This window comes from Mobula hypostoma, chromosome 11, assembly GCF_963921235.1.
Source record: "Mobula hypostoma chromosome 11, sMobHyp1.1, whole genome shotgun sequence".
In the NCBI taxonomy this organism is placed as follows: Eukaryota; Metazoa; Chordata; class Chondrichthyes; order Myliobatiformes; family Myliobatidae; genus Mobula; species Mobula hypostoma.
In genome coordinates this window covers 110,012,674-110,034,450 of record NC_086107.1, presented here as the reverse complement: position 1 = coordinate 110,034,450, position 21,777 = coordinate 110,012,674, and the positions used below count along the sequence as shown (strand labels likewise).

Here is a 21,777-nt window from a genome sequence, read left to right as displayed (position 1 = left end):
CTCACAAGTTGAGTTGGTGGTAAGAAAGGCAAATGCAATCACCTCGAGAGGACCAGGAAACAAAAGCAAGGATGTAATGCTGAGTCTCTACAAGGCCAGAGGTTAACTAGTTTAATTGAGATCAGTACCACGATTAGTGAACTGAAACTGAATTGAGAGCAGAATCAGAGTTGGAGGCAGTTGGGTGAGGGGACTCCCACTCACTATTGTCATACTGAAGACAAATAAAGCACATGTAGATGCATCTATAAATTATTCTTTTGTCTTCAGATGAGCTGATCACCTAATATCAGGGTAAAGCTGCAGGATTTTCTTCGGGTGGTATTCTAGATCCAACAATGTTTAGAACATTTATTGATGACCTTCTCATATTCACAAAGTCAGAAATGGAGAGATTCACATCTCTTCTACTGCTGGTACACTTTGACCCCAGGGTGTACCATACATAAAATGATCAAGCACCTCCTAAATCTGTTACCACTAGTTTAAAATATGGCAATTGTATCTTATTAGCAACACTTCTCGAAAGTTTCATCATCATGTTGTGGAAGTACTCAAAGTTCAAAGTAAACTTATTACCAAGTGTATACGTCATTATATACAACCCTGAGATTCGTTTTCCTGTGGGCATACTCAGCAATCTACAGAACAGTAACTATAACAGGATCAACCAGAGTGCAGAAGACAACTAACTGTGCAAATGCAAATGTAAATAAATAGCAATAAATAACGAGAACATGAGGTAACAAGATAAAGAGCCCTTACAGTCAGATAATTGGTCGTGGGAACATCTCAATGGATGGGCAAGTGAGAGTTGTTATCCCCTTTTGTTCAAGAGCTTGATGGTTGAGGTAACTTGATGGTAACTGTTTTTGGACCTGGTGGTGCAAGTCCTGAGGCTCTCGTACCTGCTACCTGATGGTAGCAGCGTTAAAAGAGCATGGTCTGGGTGGTGAGGATCTCTGATGATGGATGCTGCTTTCTTATGACAACATTTCATGTACAAACGTTTGTAGATGTGGTCAGTGGTTGGAAGGGCTTTACCCGTGATGTAACATTCAGAAGCTTTGACTTTCTGCTCAGGGGCTTTGGTGTTTCCATACCAGGCCATGATGCAGCTGGTCAATACACTCTCCACTACACATCTAAAGAAGTGTGTCAAAGTTTTAGATGTGATGCTGAATTTCCATAAACTCCAAACGAAGTAGAGGCCATTAGAATTTCCAACCTTTACCCGTAATCTTGATCTATAATAATCACTAATTCTAGGTACTAACAACTTGAATAACTTTCCTTATGGTTCCTGAATGGCAGCTCAATGTGACTCATTAACAATCATAATTAGCCTCATTTCTTGCATAAATTTAACAATAATAGTTTAAGGATTGAATCTAGACATTTGTTTGTTAATTTTTAAGATTGCAGAGATTTAATGAAGCATGAAATAACTACGGAGAATATTAATTACATAGTGCAGATTAAAAGACACAAATGCATGTTTCTCATTGAACTTCTAACTGAACTCTCCTTATTGTGGATTGTTAAAAATGGAAGTAGTGCTCATAAAAACAGAGATATGTCAAAAACACAAGCAGGTTGCACTTTAATCACATAAGGAATGACCACGCTCTGTCAAAGTATAAATGATCCATTATCATGAAGGGACAGATCCCAAGATTCACAATTTTTTAATTGTCTTTGCTATATATAATTCTGTGGAAGACACTGACAATGTTAAAACATAATACTCTGGCATTAGAGCAAAGTCAGTATGATGCACACTAATGGATCAGCATTTGATGGAAGAGAGAGTTAATTTGGAGCAGCTCCTGAGATGCCAATGCATCAGGGAAATAGTGAGGGTCCTGCCTTACACACAGTTCTTTCCTTAGATGACAGTTGTTTCTACAGCTAACTGGTACTGAAGAGCTATTTTTAGTTATGCCCAATTCATTGCTCTTCAAAGAGAATTGGCTTGAAGGTGAAAGGCTAAAGAAGGGAATGTGAGGCAGTTGGGGTCTTTGCTTCAGACCAATTTTCAAATGTGGATTCCCAGCTCTGTTACCTGCTTTGCTTCCAAGGTTATCTGTTATCTCCTTTGTTCCCATGGACTGAAGCAAAGAGCAGCTCAGAGCTATTCCAGTTTGAGAGCAGGTTCCCTTTACAAATATTATATATTAAATATTAATATTATATATTATATATTAAGGGTTCTTAGTTGGATGATCAGCCATGATCATACTGAATGGCAGTGCAGGCTCAAAGGGCCGAATGGCCTACTCCTGCACCTATTTTCTATGTTTCTATATTATGTTTCTATATTAGATTCAATATTCAAATACATTTGTTATCAAAGAATGTATAAATTATACTCAGATCTGAACCCCAGAGCAGCCCGGAGTAGGACCAAAACCTCACTTATCAGTTCATCATATTAGTGGGCAAGGAGCACAGCAGACAGGGCAGTCTTCACAGCTTCAGCCCCATGGAGAGGGAAGTGAAATCGTGGGAAAGTGAGCAAAATCAGCTCTTGTCCCAGATCACAACACTTTTTTTTCAGTTTATCTGGGCCGTTGTTTAATCTGACCAAACAATGGTTTAGCGAATGGCTCCAGCACCCTGCAGAGAAGAGTGAAGATTGCAGAGAGCAAGCAAAATCGGCTCTCGCCTCTGATCTGGGCCAGCGTTTAAATTATGTATATATTACGTACGCATTTTAACAGTTCAAAAGTAAACTGCCATGGATGGCCCAAGCCTGGCTGTGAGAGGAGGAGGGCTGGGCATGGGGCTAGCAATCCCATTCTGTTAAAAACTCAGTGCTACAAAAACACCAAAAGAAGATCCAGAGACCTCATCCCTGGAAGAGGAAGGATCATTGAAGATGCACTTCATCTGGGGATGACTAGAAAGACTGGCCCAGGTCAGAGGACTCGGTTGAGCTATTGTCGGCAGCCCCAGTAGGTGTGTAGGGCTTAAGGAGAAGAACAAGACGTATATGTCACCACATACAACCCTGAGATTCATTTTCTTGTGGGCATCCACAGTACAACAAAGTACAATAGAATCAATGAAAAAGTACACAATGACAAACACCAGCATGCAAAAAAAGACAAACCGTAAATTAAAAAAAAACAGTAATGTTTAAAAGATTCCTCAAATATCTTTCGTCCAAAATTTATAATCAACTTTTTCTTTGGCCCTGCAGTTAGTTACTCAGGGTTAGTAGCTGATGAATAGTTTAATAAAAATATCTTAAAAGGTGGGAGAGTCCTTGTGCAATGGGCAAGGCGATAGCTTATTGTTAGATGTGTGTTCTTCACAATGCCACTCAATGCATCTATGCTTTCGCTAGAACACAAATCTGCTGCTGCTTCTTCTACCATCCCCCAACCCAGATCAACTTCCTTTGCTCCAAATCATCATGGACTTCTGATTCTGAACTTCTTCCATGATTTGTAATTATTTCACTTTGAATGGTACTTTTAACCTGTTTATCTACATCAGCAAGTTTATTGACTCCAAGTTTGCTGAAATTGGATATGTGCTCATTTGAATTTCTAATGCAATGTTCTTTTTACAATGAATTAAAAGTTGCTTAATTTATCTTCTATGAATAAAAAATTGAAAGTGTTGTAAATCCTCAATAATTTTAAGGAGTAATATATTTTATACAAAACCAGAAAATGGTAAGAAGATACTTAGCTGAAAATATCTTGTCTGGGTGCATCACAGCTCGGTATAGCAACTGTTCTGTCCGTGGCTGCAAGAAACTGCACGGTTGTGGACACAGCTCAGTACTTCATGGAAACCACATTTACCTCTCTGGATGCCCCTCTTCTCGCTGCCACTGCAGAACAGCCAAAATAATCAAAGATCCCACCTACCATGGACATTCTCTCTTTTCACACCTCCCATTGGGCAGTAGATACAGAACCCTGAGAACACATACCACCAGGGTCAAGGATAGTTTCTGTCCTGCTGTTATAGGTCTATTGAACAGTGCCCTAGTACGGTGACATGGACTCTATAACTCACAATCTGCACTGTTATAGCCTCACGCCTTATTGTCTGCCTACACTGCACTTTCTCTGTTACACTTTATAGTGCATACCGTTATTGCTTTCCCTTGTACTGTGTCAGTGCACTGTTGTAATGAAATTTGTTTAGAGATACAGTGCTGAACATGCCCATCCGGCCCTTCGAGCTGCACCCCCCACCCCCCAGCAGCCCACCTATTTAACCCCTGGCTAATCATAGGACAATTTACCATGACCAATTAACCTTCTAATCTTCCAACATGGGGTCTACGGATCCCTCGGTTAATGGTCCATGGCATAAAAATGATTGGGAATCCTGTATTAACCAGTATGTCTTTGGACTATGGGAGGAAATCAGAGCAACTGGAGGAAACCCACGCGCATAAGGGAAGGAATATACAAACTTGTTCACGGAGGACGTTGGAACTGAACTCCGGAATCTGACCCCCGAACTGTACTAGCACTGCGCAACTGAAACGCTAGCGCTGCACAACCGAGAGGCCACTTATGAGGAAAGAGAAACAGAGTTAATGTTTCAGATCAAAGATCCTTTGTCAGAACTAAGAAGGAAACAAAACAAAGTTGTTAGGCTGCAGGAAGAATGCGGGAGGGAGCATGTCATAAATCAGGTAAAACCAAGTGACCATGGAGATATGCTGTAAACAAGGTTATCGGCTCAGTGAATGATTGTGAGCAGACAGAGAGTGAGAAATAGACAAAAGAATGCAGAAGTTACAAACTGCAGAGCAGGAAGACATGATCCATAGGTCAGGCTAAGTATGTCCTCCACTCCCAGAGGGAATCAAGAAAACAAAACAAAAAATGTGGGGTAGAGGGACGAAAAGAAGCCATGCTAGAATCATAGACGGATGACTGGTACAGACAGAGAAATCAAGCTAGTGATTCCAGGCTTGTCATATGAAGAGGTGAGGAGGAATTTCTTTAACCAGAGAGTGGTGAATCTATGGAATTCATTGCCACAGGCGGCTATGGAGGCCAAATCTTTACGGATATTTAAGGCAGAGGTTGATAGGTTCTTGATTGGTCAGGGCATGAAGGGATTCGGGGAGAAGGCAGGAGATTGGGGTTTAGAGTGAAAATGGATCAGTCATGATGAAATGGTCGAGACTTGATGGGCCAAATGGTCTAATTTCTGCTCCTATATCTTATGGTCTTATGCTCTTATCTGAAGTTGGAAAATTAGGTATTGAAGACGAGACGTGTGGCCTCATTGTAACATGACAGGAGGCTACAGACCAATAGGACAGAGTGGGAGTGGGACAGGCATGGAAAGCTGTGGGTCACTCCTGCAGGCCAAGCATAGATACTCAGCAATATGTTCACCTATTCTGCATTTGGTTTCTACAATACAGAAACCATATTGTGAACACTGAATAAGCAGGGGACACATGAGAATCCGTAGAGGCGGAAAACCTTGAGCTACATACACAAAATTCTGGAGGAACTCAACAAGTCAAGCAGCATCTATGGAGATAAATGATCAGTTGACATTTTGGGCTGAGACCCTGCATCTGGACTTCAATCTTGATGAAGTGTCTGGGCCTAAAACATCGACTGTTTATTTCCCTTCATAGATGCTGCCTTCGCCAGCCACTGGTATAGTTGCTGGTCTCAGGTTTGAATCCGGCCAGCTCCTTGCACGCTTTCCATCTGTGCTGGGTTGAGCATCAAGCTAGCAACTCAGCCTCATAAAAAACAGACAAATGCTAAAGATTCGGGAAGGTTGCCACCCGATGCGCCACAAGACATGGAAAGGAACAACGATAAATGCTGCCTAACTTGCTGAGTTCCTTCAGCATTTTGAATGCAGTAAGTAGACTAGAATGGAAGAATTGCAAGTGAATCACTGCTTTGCCTGTAAAAACTGGATTTTGAATTCCAGGTTGACATCTAAAACATCACCCGTTTCTCTCTCCATAGTCGCTGCCTGACTTTGCATCACCTCCAACTGAGTGAAAATAAAAAAGTTGGACCTGGTTAACAGCTCAGGCAGCATCTTGTGGAAAGAGAGAAGGTGTTGACATTTTACTTCAAGGTCTCGTTATCAGAACAAAACAAGAATTAGTTTCAAGTTGCAGAAAATTTGGGCAGAATGGATGGGACAAAAGGAATAAATCTAATCGTATGCGCCCATGGTAATGCTCTGCAGCAAGCGAGGTCATGCTCTTGAAAGCTGAGGCCTCTGGACAGGGCTGATCATGGATGTTGCATCCTAGCTGTCTAGATACACAAGCCTGGGCAGTACAATATGGAGAGCAAGCTGTTGCCCATGTAGCAAGCTCACCTTTCCACACATCTGATGAGCCTAAAAGAATGGCATAAACCGAAACAGTTTGGTACCAGCAGTGTCGCAGGAGTTGTCAGTCAGCATTGAACTCAACATAGGACTGCCTTGGGGACTCCAGCCCTGTATCTCGGGGTTCACTCCCGAAGTCTTTCCCATAAGTGGATGTAGCCACAAGGCAGCAGAGGTACGAGATCAAAATTTTTCTTCTCCTAGCAGAGCTGCCAACCATGGCTGACGAGCCCCATCTGCTCGAAGCGACTGGTTTTAAGGCACCAATAACCCACCTTTGCCCTTCCTCCTGTCAGTAGAAACGGCTAAGCCACACATGAAGACCAGGAATTGGACTTGGATGTCAGGGGCTATTTGAGATGCATGCCATTGGGAGCATTTAATACGGAGTGGGAGCTTGTCCCCACTACCACCTCCGGCTATAACTACCTTAAGCAACCTTAATGCTCTTATGAAGTGAGATTAATGAGGGCTGTTAAAGAGAAACTTAAATGCAAAAGCTGTCAAAAGCAGGTCAAATGAAAAAGAGAAAGATGGAACTATCCAGTAGATCAGGCAGTATCTGGGGAGAGAGTGATGAGAGGGCTGCAAGAAGTCCCAACAGAAGGAGCCTGTTGCTCAAGCTTCATTGGAGTCGTAATCATAAAGGGAGGCAAATTAAAATGACAGGCAACTGGAAACTCAGAACTGCCCCTAAGGATTGAATGAAGGAGCTCTGCCAAGCAGTCATCCAATCTGCATTTTCTTTCACTATTAGTCCTTTAAATTAACTTGATTCAAGCAGGTTTGAGATGAGCACTGCCTGGAATAGGAATATTATTGTTCACGAATACCAGCATCGCTACCCAGATCGTTAGAAATGTGAGTTGTTGTTTTACTCTAGATTTAAAGATTAGCTTCATTTGTCACATGTACATTGAAACATACATGAAAATGGATTGTGTCAACAACCAACACAGTCTGAGATGTTCTTGGGGCAGGCCACAAAGTGCCTCCATGCTTCTGGCGCCTCCATAGCAGGCTCATAATTTACTAACCCTAATTCGTACATCTTCACAATGTGGGAGAAAACCAGAACACCCAGAGGAAACCCATGCACTCATAGGGAGAACGTACAAGCTCCTTACAGACAGTGGTGGGAATTGAACACCGATCGTGCAGCTATTCTTCCCCCGAATTTCTACCACCCACTTACACACTACAGACAATATATTGTGGTCAATACACCCACCAATCTGCATGTCTTTGGGATGTTGCAAGAACCAGGATTATGAGAGAATCCCTGCAGTTACAGGGAGAACATACAACTCAACAGAGACAACAGTCCCCAATATTGATCACATTTACACAGAGTGCTGTCACAGTAAAGTGGCATCAAAGACCCCGACCATCCAGGACATGCTCTCTGTTTGCTGCTGGCATCAGGAAGAAGGTACAAGAGCCTAAGGACCCATGTCACCATGTTCAGGAACACTTATTACCCTGAACCAAAGGGATAACTTCACTAACCCCATAACTGAAATGTTCCCACAACATATGGACTCACTTTCAAGGACTCTTCATCTCTAGAAGACATAGGAGCAGATTTAGGCCATTCAGTCCATCGATTCTGCTCCATTAATCCATCATGACTGAGCCCAGATCCCACTCAATCCCATACACCTGCCTTCTCACCATATCCTTGGATGCTCTGACCAATCAGGAAACTATCAACTTCCACTTTAAATATACTCACGGATATGCCTCCACCACAGTCTGTGGCAGAGCATTCTACAGATTCACTACATTCTGACTAAAAAAAATCCTCCTTACCTCTGTTCTAAAAGGTTACCCCTCAATTTTGAGGCTATGCCCTCTGGTCTAGATACCTCCACCATAGGAAAAATCCTCTCCACATCCACCTTATCTAGTCCTTTCACCATTCGGTAAGTTCTCTATATTTATTGCTTACTTATTTACCTTTATTATTATTTTTTGTATTTGCAGTTTGTTGTCTTTTATACATTGATCATTTGTCAGTCCTGTTGGGTGCAGTCTTTCATTGATCCTATTGTGTTTCTCGGATTTACTGTGTATATACCTGCAAGAAATTGAATCTCAGGGTTGCAGGTGATGACATACGTTGACAGATCACTGGAGCTGTGGTGGAGCAGCTAGCTGGCTTTGCTACTGTGCACTGAAGTAATGCCACCCTCACCTGATGTCACCCATTGGAAGATCATTCCTACCTGTCACCCATCCACACACACATACCACCCATAGATCTCCATTCCCACCCAATGCCACCCACAGAACACCATCCCCACCTGTCACCCTTCCACACAAACATCATCATCATCATCATCAGGTGCCATGCCCAGTTCAAGCTTTGACTGCCATGGCCCACACATTCCTGTTTTGGGTCAAGTGGATCAATTCATTGGTATTCATTTCCAATTCTCTGGCTGCTGTCTCCATCATCATTTGTCTTTGGCTTCCTCTTGCTTTCTTCCCTTCAATCTTTCCCATAATTACCGTGCATTCTAACTCCTCTTTCCTAATCACATGTCCAATGAAGTTACTTTGCCTTTTCATGATCTCATACATTATTTCTCTTTTTGTGTTTGCTCTGTTCATGACATCCTCGTTAGATATTCGTTTCGTCCATAATATTCTTTGCATCCTCCTCAAAAACCACATCTCTGCTGCAACAATTCATTTCCTCATGTTACTAGATATTGTCCAATATTCTGAGCCATATAACATAAATGGATAAACATAACATTTCAGTACTCTGAGGCAGGTTATCAAGCCTAGTTTAGTATTGGTCAGTACACTCTTCATTCTTGTAAAGGTGTCTTTTGCCATCCCTATTCTTCCTTTGATGTCCAAGTCGCACTTACCATCTGATGTCACCCAGCTTCCTAAGTAGCAAACGTTCTTTACTTGTTTTATGTCTTCCCCATTTATTTTCAGCCTGCAGATAGGATTCTCCTTCTTTTTGGATATCACCATACATTCTGACTTTTTGCAATTGATAGTTAGACCCATTTTTGCACTTTCTTCAACAATTATATCAATTAAGTTTTGTAGTTCTTCTTCCGTACTTGCAATTAACACAGTGTCATCTGCATATCTAAAATTATTGATGTTTTCACCGCCAACTTTGATTCCCAAGATGTTTCTTATTTTTTGTAATATTGTTTCACTGTACACATTAAATATATCAGGGGAGAAAACACTCCCTTGTCCAACGCCTCTCTTGATGTTCGTAAACTGACTATTCTTACAGTGGCAGTTTGTTCCCAGTACAGATTTCTGATTAGGCGGAGGTCTTTCAAATCTAGATCTAGAGTTTTCTGTAATATTTCAAATAACTTACTGTGCTTCACTTTATCAAATGCTTTTGTGTAGTCAACAAAACAAACAAACGTTTTTGCACTTGAATAGCTCGTTCTGATAGTATCCTTAACATCAATATTGTGTTTCTTGTACCTTTGTCTTTCACAAAACCACATTGTTCTTCGCCTATTTCAGCTTGTATCTTACTTTTAGCTCTTGTCATCAAAATTCTTAAAAGTATCTTGGTAATATGACTCATTAAACTTACGGTCCTATGTCATTCACATTCTATTGCTCCAGCTTTCTTAGGAAAACGTGATAAATTCTGTTTTTTTCATCTCTTCTTGTCATAAGGGGGGGGTGCTAGGAGTGGACCCAAATGCAAGACACAGACACTGAAGTACCAGGAACAGGACTAGGACTAGAGTTAAGCAAGCAAGGGAAGTGGGGAAGAAAGGATGCTGGACATGAACAGGCCCTGGACGAGACAAAGATACAGGGCCAGGGCTAGGACTTGACTAGGATAGCAGAACCAGGACATGGAACTGGGAACTAGGAGCCTGGGCTTGGACTCCGAGCCAGAGACTGGACAAGGACCAGAACCTAGGTCTTGACTCGAGCTCGGACCCCGGAACTAGGTGAGGACATGACGTAGCTACAGGACTGGACATGGCTTGGGTATGGACTCCGAGCCAGAGACTGGGCAAGGACCCAGGACCTGAGACTTAACTCGGGCTCGGTCTCCAGAACTAGGTGAGGACAAGACATGGCTCCAAGATGAGGCGTGGCAACAGGACTGGACATGAGACTCCTGGACAGGACAAGGGAACCCCAGCACCGGGCTGGGCAAGGTACTCCTGGGCTGGGCCAGACACATGGACAAGACAAGAACACAAAGCCGTAGCTAGGACAGGACAAGGTTCTTGGATCGTGGCTAGGACTGGACGAGACCCCGAAGCCTTGACTTGGTTGAGGGAGAGACAAGAACGCAGAGCCTTGGTCGAGGGAGAGACAGGAACGCAGAGCCTTGGTTGAGGGAGAGAGAGGAACATGAAACACAGCGCTGGGACCCCCTCCTTGGAAACAGGATGTAGGTCCGGGACTCATACACAGAATGCAGAATACAACGAGATGGCTCCCAACACAAGGCAGCGGCAGACGGCCAGACCCACCTAGCAAAAGTGTGGATACATACGGTTCCCAACACTAGGTAGTGGCAAACAGCCGGACCTACCTAACGAAGGCGAGGACACAAAGACAAATCCCAACACTAGGTGGCGGCAAATGGCCAGACGTACCTAGCAAAGGCGTGGACACAGAGACAGTTCAAAACAATGATCGACAGTTCCTTATCTTGCTCTAGTGATGGAACTTGTCAGCAGTGCAGGCAAGGTGAGGCTTCAGACAAGGCAAAGCAAGGTGAGGCGAGGCAAATCTTCAGGTGAGGCAACAGAAGGAAGGGGAAGGGACTCAGACAGGGGGTTTGGACAGGAACAATCCAGCAGCCAGAGGCTGAATCCTGAAGGTATTTATGAAGCCAGCCAAAATGAGAATCAGCTGCCTCAACGGAAACTGGGGAAAACTGGAAAACCTGGAATAAGGAGCTTGGACCAGACCGTGAACCGGAATGTGGATTTCACAGACTGGACCATGACACTTCTGGTATTATTCCAGTCTCATAAATGTCATTGATTAAATCAGTAAGTTTTTCAATTCCATAATCTTTACGGGCAATAATTTGTTCTATTACTAATTCATCAGGACCTGCCGCCTTTCATTCTTCTTCTTATTTATTGCATTACGAACTTCAGATTTTAAAATACTTGGACCTTCAATGTTTTTCTTAATTTCTGGTTTTTCGCCTCGATCGTCTTCAAACAATTGCTAAATATACTCATTCCATCTGTTCATAACCTCATCTTTTTCCATGATAATGGTACCGTCCTTTGCTTTCATACATCCACCTAAAGAACAGAGGAGCTTTTTACCAGTGATATTCTTGGATTTGTTGATGTAACCTTTTTGGATCAGTTATAGGGATTCTTTCTATTTGCTCACATTCCTGGTTTAACCACTCTTCTTTGGCTTTTTGACATAAGCTTTTAACTTTTTTATCTAAGGACAAATTCTATAGGATTTCCTTTCTTCCGTCTCCTTTCTTCCATTAGATTTTTGATTTCATCTGTCATCCATTTATTCTTTGTGCTTTTTTCTTTTTTAGGAATCACTGACTTTGCTGATTCTACCAAGGCATCCTTTAGAGAGTTAAATTTCATTTCTACATGATTGTTATCATCTTCAACAGATTCTATTTCTAGACTTTGAAATCTATTCCTTACTTCAATTGTAAATTTTTGTCTTAAGTTTTCTTCTTGAATTAATTGCAAGCAGTCAAGGAATTGTTCAGGTTTTTGCTTCTTTAGATTTTTAAGTTTTACTTTTACATGACATACTACTGGGTTATGGTCACTATTACTGTCCACACAATACCACCCATAGAACACCATCCTCACTTAATGTCACCAGACATCCCACCTCTCCGGAAGTTCTGGGAGTCTCCCGCATATTGATAGTGGTTCCCTGATGCCCACAAATTATATACGATATCCCAGAAATTGATTTTTGTTTAGAGCGAGCATGAGAGCAAAAGAAAGCACGAGGGCAAGCAAGAGAGAGAGAGTGCCATGGCAAAGTGTTTCAAAAAAAGAAAATATAAAACGTACATCACCCCAGACTACACTAAAGACCCCTGCCTAATAGGGGTCAAAAATAATGACAGTGTTGTTCAACAGTGACTTTTCTGTTGCCCATGGTGGGTTAAAATGTAAAAGACTTGTTGAGGTGAGTTTAATAGGTGTCATTCGTTCATTAGCATAGCTAACATTATTTAAACTAGCTGGCTAGCTGCTAAGGAGCTACTCTATTGCAGACATCCCACCTCTCCCGGAAGTTCCAGGAGTCTCCCGCAAATTGATGGTGCTACCTCCCTGGAATGATTCTTTGCAGGTTGGGATGTCTGTGACACCCTTCCACACAATACCACCCACAGAACACCATCCCCACCTGTCACCCATCCACACAACTGATACCACCCAGAGATCTCCATCCCTGCCCAATGCCAACTCATTGGAATCCATCTCACTTTAATGCCATCTATGGGCACTCCACCCTCCCCCCCCCGCCACACATAGTGGTACCAATTTAAATCCCACCCACCTGGTATCACCCAAATGTATGCCATTCCTACCCAATGCTAGGCATTTGAATGGAAACACCACCCAATGCCACTGATGGAAATTCCATCTCACCACCAATGCCACCCTTGGGCGCTACCTCTCCCCTCCTACAGCCCCACCCTCACTCACGAGGACCCAATTATTCCCGCTTCCATTTTAAAGAGGTTTGCATGTTTAAACCAATGACGTCACCGTTGCACCCCAGTGACGCCATGTGGCGACTTCTAGAATATTCCCTGCCCTTTCTCCCGTCGTTTTATTCAGGTGGGGGGGGGAGGGATTTTATTTCCTTAGTTTACAAAACCAACATATATGTAAATATATATAATATATAAGGTAAAACCTACAGAAAGCGCCAGCAGGAAGCGGCCCGTAACAGTTTTTTTTCAAACCGGGTCCGGACAAAACCGGCTCCAACCGGTTTGAGATTCCCTCTTTTAGGTAGCGAAACACGCGCCTGAATTTTCTCTTTCTGTCTCCCCCCGCCAAAAAAAATGAAAACCTATCTTTTTTTTCCCACAGTTTTATTACCAGAAGATAATCGCGATAATACGTGGCGCTTTGCAAAATTGTGCAGGGACGACGTTCGCCGCGCAGAGAGGGAAGGGAGCGGCGGCAGTTCCGGGAGGAGGAGGGTTTTTTTGAGTGTGCGGGTTGGCGACAGGCGGTGGGTGTCCAGCTCGGGGTCCTGACGGGGTGGCGGGGTCCTGGCGGCGCCATGTTGCAGCAGTCCCTTGTTGTTCTGTGGATGTGAATGAGGAGCCGGGAGCGGGAGGGGAGATACCAGGACAGGCCCGGGCCGCCGCTCCGACACCCGCCGACACCGCACCAGGTAAAGCACGGGCGCCGGCGAAGCGACAGCCATCCGGCCTTCCTCTCACCCCCCCTCCTCCTCCGCCAGTCTGGGGCGTGGCTGTAGGGACGGTGTGTGTGGGTAGATTAACCCCCCCCATCATCATTGTGTCCTGTGGGGAGGCGCAGCCGCAGGCCCCGGGAGCGGCGGGATGGGATGGGGGGAAGATCTGCCCAGCAGCCGGGATAGGGTTTGGGCTGATCTGCTCCTGGTCATCTGGGTGCAGGAGGGAGGCTCTGCTCACTGGCAGAATGATCCTTTCGCGCTGGAGAGGGAAGCCTGTTTTTGAAAAAAAACTGCTTTCCTCCCTCCCCTCCCCCGACCCCGCACGCAACTGGGATGCACCTCCAAGAAACAGTCAGAATTAATAAACAGTATTGCAGTTTATTTTCACTTTTACACAGTCTTCTGACTTTGTTTGCACTTGCGAGAGGAGTTTTTTTTAAAATAATGTAATTCCTCTTGCAAGATTAAGCCGAGGAAGTGTGTGTGTGTGTGTTTTTTAAAATAACGCATGCTTTTTATTTGTTCCCTATGCATGTGCACACGTTCTTCATTCGTCGTAATTATCTCACCTCTGTTACCGTATGCAACTTTTGCATGAGACTAAAAATTAGGGAAATCTAATTAAATATTTTGTTTCTCATAATTTGCTTTTAAATGTGAATTGATTTGGCCTTTTTTTGTGCGGGGACTGGGTATTAAAATAGTGGATTTTTTTTGTAACAGTTGGCTTTAAGAGTGAATTTAAGTTCTGATCAACAAAAAGTATATAATTTTTGTTCAACAAAAAGTATATAATTTTTAAAATACCTATTTTGTAATGTATGGTATTTCTAGTTCGGGAAAATTGAAGGTGACCCTGGTGAACTATTTCACTAGTTGTAATATTTACAAATAAAATTTTTTAACCCTCATTTTTTAAAGTGCTTGTGTCTGAAATGATAGGAAATTTTTATTCTGGAATATTCTTTCCCCTCTATCATATAATATGCTTTTTCTTGAATTTCTGCTGCCAGTCTGCTGAATTTTCACTATCTTCAATTTTCAGTTCATTGTGATCTTTGGTTGTTTCATGATCAGCATCTGTTCACTCAGGTCTATGAATTCATTCTTTCAAGACACGATTGACATCTTCATTTCTCACTTTATGCAGTGCTTTTCTATTTTTCATTAACTTATGTTCATTACATATGTGAGGTCACTTTTCAGAACTGTCTGTGGTGCACAGGGACCTGTACGTCGCCTGGGAATCTTCCCAGCAACTTGTGGAATTTTCCATTTGTGACATCACGTCAGCACTCAAAAAATTTCGGAGGTTTCTGGATTTTGGAATTTCGGATAAGGGGTACTGAACCTGCCTTGGGTTGACTTTGATGTGTCAAATACATGAATGCTATAGAGTTTTCACTTGAGAATCTGCCCCTGGTGAGTGTGAAGGGGGAGTGGGGAGCGAGGGCCCTGGTGTGTGTGAAGGGGGAGCGAGGGCCCTGGTGTGTGTGAAGGGGGAGCGAGGGCCCTGGTGAGTGTGAAGGGGGAGTGGGGCCCCTGGTGAGTGTGAAGGGGGAGTGGGGAGTGGGCTCCCTGGTTTGTGTGAAGGGGGAGCGAGGGCCCTGGTGAGTGTGAAGGGGGAGTGGGGCCCCTGGTGAGTGTGAAGGGGGATTGGGGGCCCTTGGTGAGTGTGAAGGGGGAGTGGGGAGCGAGGGCCCTGGTGAGTGTGAAGGGGGAGTGGGGCCCCTGGTGAGTGTGAAGGGGGAGTGGGGCCCCTGGTGAGTGTGAAGGGGGATTGGGGGCCCTTGGTGAGTGTGAAGGGGGAGTGGGGAGCGAGGGCCCTGGTGAGTGTGAAGGGGGAGTGGGGACCCTGGTGAGTGTGAAGGGGGAGTGGGGACCCTGGTGAGTGTGAAGGGGGATTGGGGGCCCTGGTGAGTGTGAAGGGGGAGTGGGGACCCTTGGTGAGTGTGAAGAGGGAGTGGGGAGTGAGGCCCCTGGTGAGTTGAAAGGAGCACAAGAAACCAGTGAGGCAAATAGCAAACCATAGGGATTTCTGAATAATTGGGGACTGAATTATTAATTTTAGTGTACTTCTAGAAGGGAACACTGAGTGCTGTCGTAGTTAAGTTTGGAGAAACTTGTGGGTGTAGAAGAACCAACATTCATCCTTTAGAAGTTTTTTTAGTTTTACTCCAGACCACCCATCTGCTCTTTGACATTTGTTATGTGTGAGCAGGAGAAATAGGTCATTCAGCTCTTTGAGTTTGCTACAGTGTTTAGTATGATTGCTGTTCTATGTCTGTTACATTCCTGCTCCAATATCAGTGGTACCTTTTGTCTACTAATCTACCTACCTCAAACTTGCCACCCACCACTTTCTGTGGTAGACATTTCCACCTTTTGAAATTCTCCTCATCTGGCATGTAAACGTATTAACCTATATCCTGAGATTGTGGCCCTCTTTCCAGGACAGCTTCCTCTAATCTAGACTATTCTGTCTAGCCTGAGAGAATTTTGTACATAATGCTTCTTCTTTCTTAGTTCACCTCGTGTTTCATCCTATCTCCCTCACAAAGGCATCTGTGAGAATGCTGATAATACTCCATCACTGTTAGGCTGATGTAAACCTTTCCAGTACACACAGTGTTGGAGGAACTCAGCAGGTCAGGCAGCATCTATGAATGAGAATAAAAAGTTCGAGACCCTTCACCAGTATTCAAACTGGCAGTACATTAGAGTTCGGAATTTTTCCCCTTTTCCCATATAAGTTATGGCATGGTCATGTCTTGTTTACAGTGATGACTTAGCTGAAATCAGTTATATTTACCTGTCTTGGTTATGCTGTGGTCACGTTGTTGAACCGAGAATTTTGTAAGGTCATCTATCTGGATAAATGTTTTGGGAGGTAACATCAGTTTTCGCTCTTTCTGCTCCCTCTCCTTTGCAGTAGCTTTCCAAGTCATTCTGGTCTGTGCACTTTGCGGGTCTTTGGATTGTGGAGCAAATAGCAGCTTGGTGTGAGCCTGTTACTGTGAACGCTTTGCTTCGTTATGCATCTACTGCTCCAAGTAACTTCAACTAATTCAAAGCATATGGGGAATTGAGTCTGGGACTAACTTACGGCGCTTTTTTTCTCTAATAGCTATTTGGGCAGCTTCAAAATTCCTGTTTGAATATAAATTTTTTAAAAAGGCACACTTAACAGCACCAACTTAGTCATTGCCTTCTAAGAACTAAGGAACATTGGCCAGATTGAACAGTTCGTGAGCTCTCTAGTCTGTGACATGATCACTTCATTACATTCATGTATTTTTTACGTTGACCCATATGCAGTAACCTCAGAGAAGTCTTATTTTGGAAGTAGGTGAGAGGTGCCCTCTCGCAGCACAGATTTCAGGATATCCCTTTGTGATTGCCCACCCTAATTTTCATCATTTAAGGTCCTTTATTAATTATGCTCAACAATCACAAACATAAGTGTTCTAAGCAAAATGTTCCGGTTAATCCAACTTCCCTCACCACGGTGTTGGCACGGTGATGCTGTCAATCAATAATATTTTGCCTAAATGTTGCTTTTGTGAGTCCTAACATCAAATAAATGGCTGCTCTGCTGGGGGGGCATCACAGCTGCTAGTGTCTTCAGTCATGGGGGATCTACTTCACTACTTTTTATTTCTATTGTTTTGTACTACTTACCTAATTTAACTATTCATTCATTTTCTCTATTATTATGTATCGCATTGTATTGTTGCCGCAAAGTTAACAAATTCCATGACATACGCTGGTGATATTAAATCTGATTCCCATTGAAAGCTATTGAATATTGAAAGGCCTAGATAATGTCGGTATGGAGAGGATGTTTCCTGTAGTGGGGGAGTCTAGGACCAGAAGACAGAACCTCAGAATAGAGAATTGCAAAGATTTATGGCGAGAAGGCAGGAGAACGAGGTTGAATGGCCTAATTCTGCTAAATTTTATGTCTTCTCGGCCCTTTTTTTAAAAACCCCACCAAACTCTCCAACTATCTTAGATCAAATGACAGAAAACAACGAGATCTAGGTGTTCTTGTACATCAGTCACTGAAAGCAAGCAAGTACAGCAGGCAGTGAAGAAAGTTAATGGCATGCTGGCCTTCATAACAAGGGGAATTGAGTATAAGAGCAAAGAGGTCCTTCTGCAGCTGTACAGGGCCCTGGTGAGACCACACCTGGAGTACTGTGTGCAGTTTTGGTCTCCAAATTTGAGGAAGGACATTCTTGCTATTGAGGGAGTGCAGCGTAGGTTCACAAGATTAATTCCCAGGATGGCGGGACTGTCATATGTCGAAAGATTGGAGCGACTGGGCTTGTATTCTCTGGAATTTAGAAGGCTGAGAGGGGATCTTATTGAAACATATAAGATTATTAAGGGATTGGACACACTGCAGGCAGGAAGCATGTTCCCGCTGATGGGTGAGTCCAGAACCAGAGGCCACAGTTTAAGAATTAAGGGTAGGCCATTTAGAACGGAGTTGAGGAAACACTTTTTCACCCAGAGAGTGGTGGATGTATGGAATGCTCTGCCCCAGAAGGCTGTGGAGGCCAAGTCTCTGGATGCTTTCAAAAAGGAGATGGATAGAGCTCTTAAAGATAGCGGAATCAAAGGTTATGGGGATACTGGATACTGATTGTGGATGATCAGCCATGATCACAGTGAATGGCGGTGCTGGCTCTAAGGGCCAAATGGCCTACTCCTGCACCTATTGTCTAAAACATTCTGGTTTGTTGAAGGTCTGAGCCTGAAATGTAAGCTCTTTGTTCCTGTTCTTAGATGCTGCCTGACCTGCTGAGTTCCTCTAGCATTCTGTGCGTGTTGCTTTGGATTTTATTGGTTTGTTATAATGCTTAAAAAGACAAAAGCAATGCTGGACTTAGGAAGTGAGGTGAGAGCCTAGTACACCATTGTTGGGGCTTGGTTACATGTGAAGTTGAATGGTGTACTAGGCGCATATCTTGGTAACTTAATGTGCAATTTGTATCATTTAATTATGGCCCAAGTACTTCCATGTCTGGATTCCTGTGCAAATCGATGGAAACTTATTTCTTCAGTCTCAACCAACATTTTTCTCTGTATAAAAGTTTTATTGCTGTAGATTATTAGTCCTATCAACTTATTTTTCTTTGGTTCCCCAACTATAGTTTTAGCTGAATCCCATTTGAGCAGATTTCTGATTTCCGGGATTAGTAGATGTGTGAAGAAAACCTTTGATTTCCTTGAGGTGTGATATTTTTTCTCCTGCACAAAGCTTTCATATTCAACTTCTAAAACTTGTGATTGAAGTTAGGCTGTGGGACTAAACTGCCTAGGACTAGCAACAGGTTAACAAAAGGATTGGAACATTTGAGGGAGGAGAGAGGACTTGCATAAGTCTGTTTATGTTCTTTGACACTGAACTAAGATTCCTAGGGTCAGTCACTGCTTTTTGCTTAGAATGTCATAGTCTGCCATGGATTTCCCCATTACAGTTGCGTTTTATTTTGGTCTTCAGTGATCCTTGTCGAGAGAGGATATTAAAGTTTGGCAGTCAAAAGATGTTCATTGATCCTTGCATGCAGAGTCGACTGATATCTACAGATTGGTACCCCAGCATTTACAGTGTGGGAAGGTTCATTTAAGTGGGCACACGCAAGGGAGCTGTGCGGAGGAGTAAGTCATTCAAACCTTCAAGCTTGCTTTGCAGATTAATGATTCCTTATCTGAATACCATTTTTCTTTTTTCTCGTACCCTCTCCCCTCCTTGATGCCTTTTCAAAATCTAGAAATCTATCTCTCTCCTTTTTAACTATTTAGTGAATTAGCCTCCAGAGCTTTCTGTGGTAGAAAATTCCACAGATTCATCTCCTGAGTGAAGACATTTCTTGTGACAATCCAGTTTTCTGCTTGAAACAGGACCCTCATTTCCACAATCACAGCACCTTGCATCCAATCTGTCAGGTTCTGTCAGAATTTTGTTCATTTTCAAATAAATTTCCTATTGTTCTAAATGCCATTGCAGACATACCTAGTTGACTCAATTTCTTGTTATATGACAGACCTAACATTTTAGGAATTTAACTGGTGAACTTTTATACACTTCTGGCAAGTATGTCCTTTTACTGTTTGAGACCAAAACTAAGTTCCCTCATCTAATATGTATGAAAGAGTAGCCACATACACAATGTGGCACCAAGAGCAGGTCATGGTCTAGAAACGCTACAGCGAGTAACTTGCCTCCTAACTCTCAAATTGTCCAATGTCTGCAAGTCTCAGGTCAGGAGTGTAATGGCATATTGTCCACATGCTTGGATGGGTACATCTTCAACAGCACTTAGAGCTTGACACCATCCAGGACATAGCACATTGCTTGTCCATAAAGATTTATTCACTCTTTCACCATCTACCAAGACTCTTTTGATCGTACCTTCCAAAACCACAGCCTCTATCAGTACAGCAAAAATGTGGGATTGCTACCAGGAAGTTGTCCATCAGGAAGATCATAAGAGAGCGGAGCAGAATTAGGCCATTTGGCCCATTGAGTCTGCTTTGCTCTTCCATCATGGCTAAGTTTATTACCCCTCTCAACTCCATTCTCCTGCCTTAGTGACACCATCACTAATCAAGAACCTTTCAAACTTCACTTTAAGTATACCCAATGACTTGGCCTCCATAGCCTTCTGTGACAAGTTCCTTTGGCTAAAGAAATTTCTCCTCACCTCTGTACTAAATGGACTTCTGTCTATTGTGAGGCTGTGCCCTCTGGCCCTGGACTCACCCACTATAGGAAACATCCTCTCCAAAGTGACTCCATCTAAAGTGGAGATTTCTCCCCATCCCTTTCCTGCTCAGTCAAAGCACAGGAGCTCTCTCTAATAGAATTATGGGTATGCTGTTACCTCCAGAACTGTGACAGTTCAAGAAGGTAGCTTACCATCGCCTTGTCAAGGTTGGCCAATTAAATGCTGACTACCTACAAAGCCCACATTCCTTGAATGAATAGAAAAAATGTACACATATTAGGCCTAAGCACCATTGCCTCAAGAAGCCTATCAGTCACTACCTAAAAACTCATTTATACCTATTCCTGTAGGCGCTACAGTAGCGTAGTGGTTAGCTCGTGGCGTCAGGATTTCAATCCCAGCAACCTCTGAGGTATCTGTGTGGCTTCCCCATGGAATGCATGGATTTCCCCCGGGTGCTCCAGTTTTCCTGCCACAGTCCAAAGGTGTACCAGGTGGGTTAATTGATCATTGTAAATTTTCCTTTGATAAGGTTAGGGTTAAATTTGGGTTGTCGGGGATGGCTGTGGCTGTGCTGGTGAAAGGGCCGGAAGAGCCTATTCTGCGCTGTATCACTAAATAAAATTTAAAATTACTATTTCATAAACTTTAAATTGTATTTATTTAATCTTTATTTGGAGATACAGTGCGGTAACAAGCCCATGCTGCCCAGTTACACCCATGTGACCTATTAACACCTCTATCTTTGGAATGTGTGAACTTTATGCTATGAAGTTTGTATGTAGCATACAGTCCTTTCTTTAAATTACAGCTTCAGCTGACAGCACAAGCAGCTACTTAAAACTTTTGTGACATTCTACAAGTTCACCCAAATCACTTCCTTTTTTTCAGTGTGATACAGATCCCTTATGTGTGCTGTTCTACGCTACCTCATGTAGGATTTAATCAAAGACTTTCAAAAATCCAAATACATGATACCCTCTGGTACTCATCCTTCTACAGGTTATATCCCTAAAAAATGTTCTCATTAATAAATCACTGTTGACTATTTAATCTTGTTGGTATTTTCCAGGTGTTTGTGTAATCTCATCCTTTATAAAGGGCTTTTCCATCTCTGCTATTGTTAGGCTAACCAATCTGAAGTTCCCAGGTTTCTCTTTTTTTTTAAATCAACTTTGTTCATTGAAACAATTTGTTATGTTAAAATGGAAGAAGCGGGAATTCTGGCATTCAGATCAAGATAAGACATATGAAATGTTGTGTATTT

General features: G+C 43.0%; 1 protein-coding gene across 3 annotated transcripts in view; it reads left to right on the top strand.

The window, feature by feature from the left end:
* Positions 1–13,588: 13,588 nt before the first annotated feature.
* LOC134354098 (SUMO-conjugating enzyme UBC9) overlaps positions 13,589–21,777 on the top strand; it is a 57,461-nt gene continuing 49,272 nt past the window's right edge. For 2 of the 3 annotated variants that reach the window (XM_063062857.1, XM_063062859.1), the window contains exon 1: positions 13,597–13,743. The gene's annotated coding sequence lies outside the window, so the exon portion shown is untranslated. Of the gene's footprint in view, positions 13,744–21,777 lie in introns of all 3 variants that reach the window. The other variant, XM_063062858.1, reaches the window with a different exon arrangement.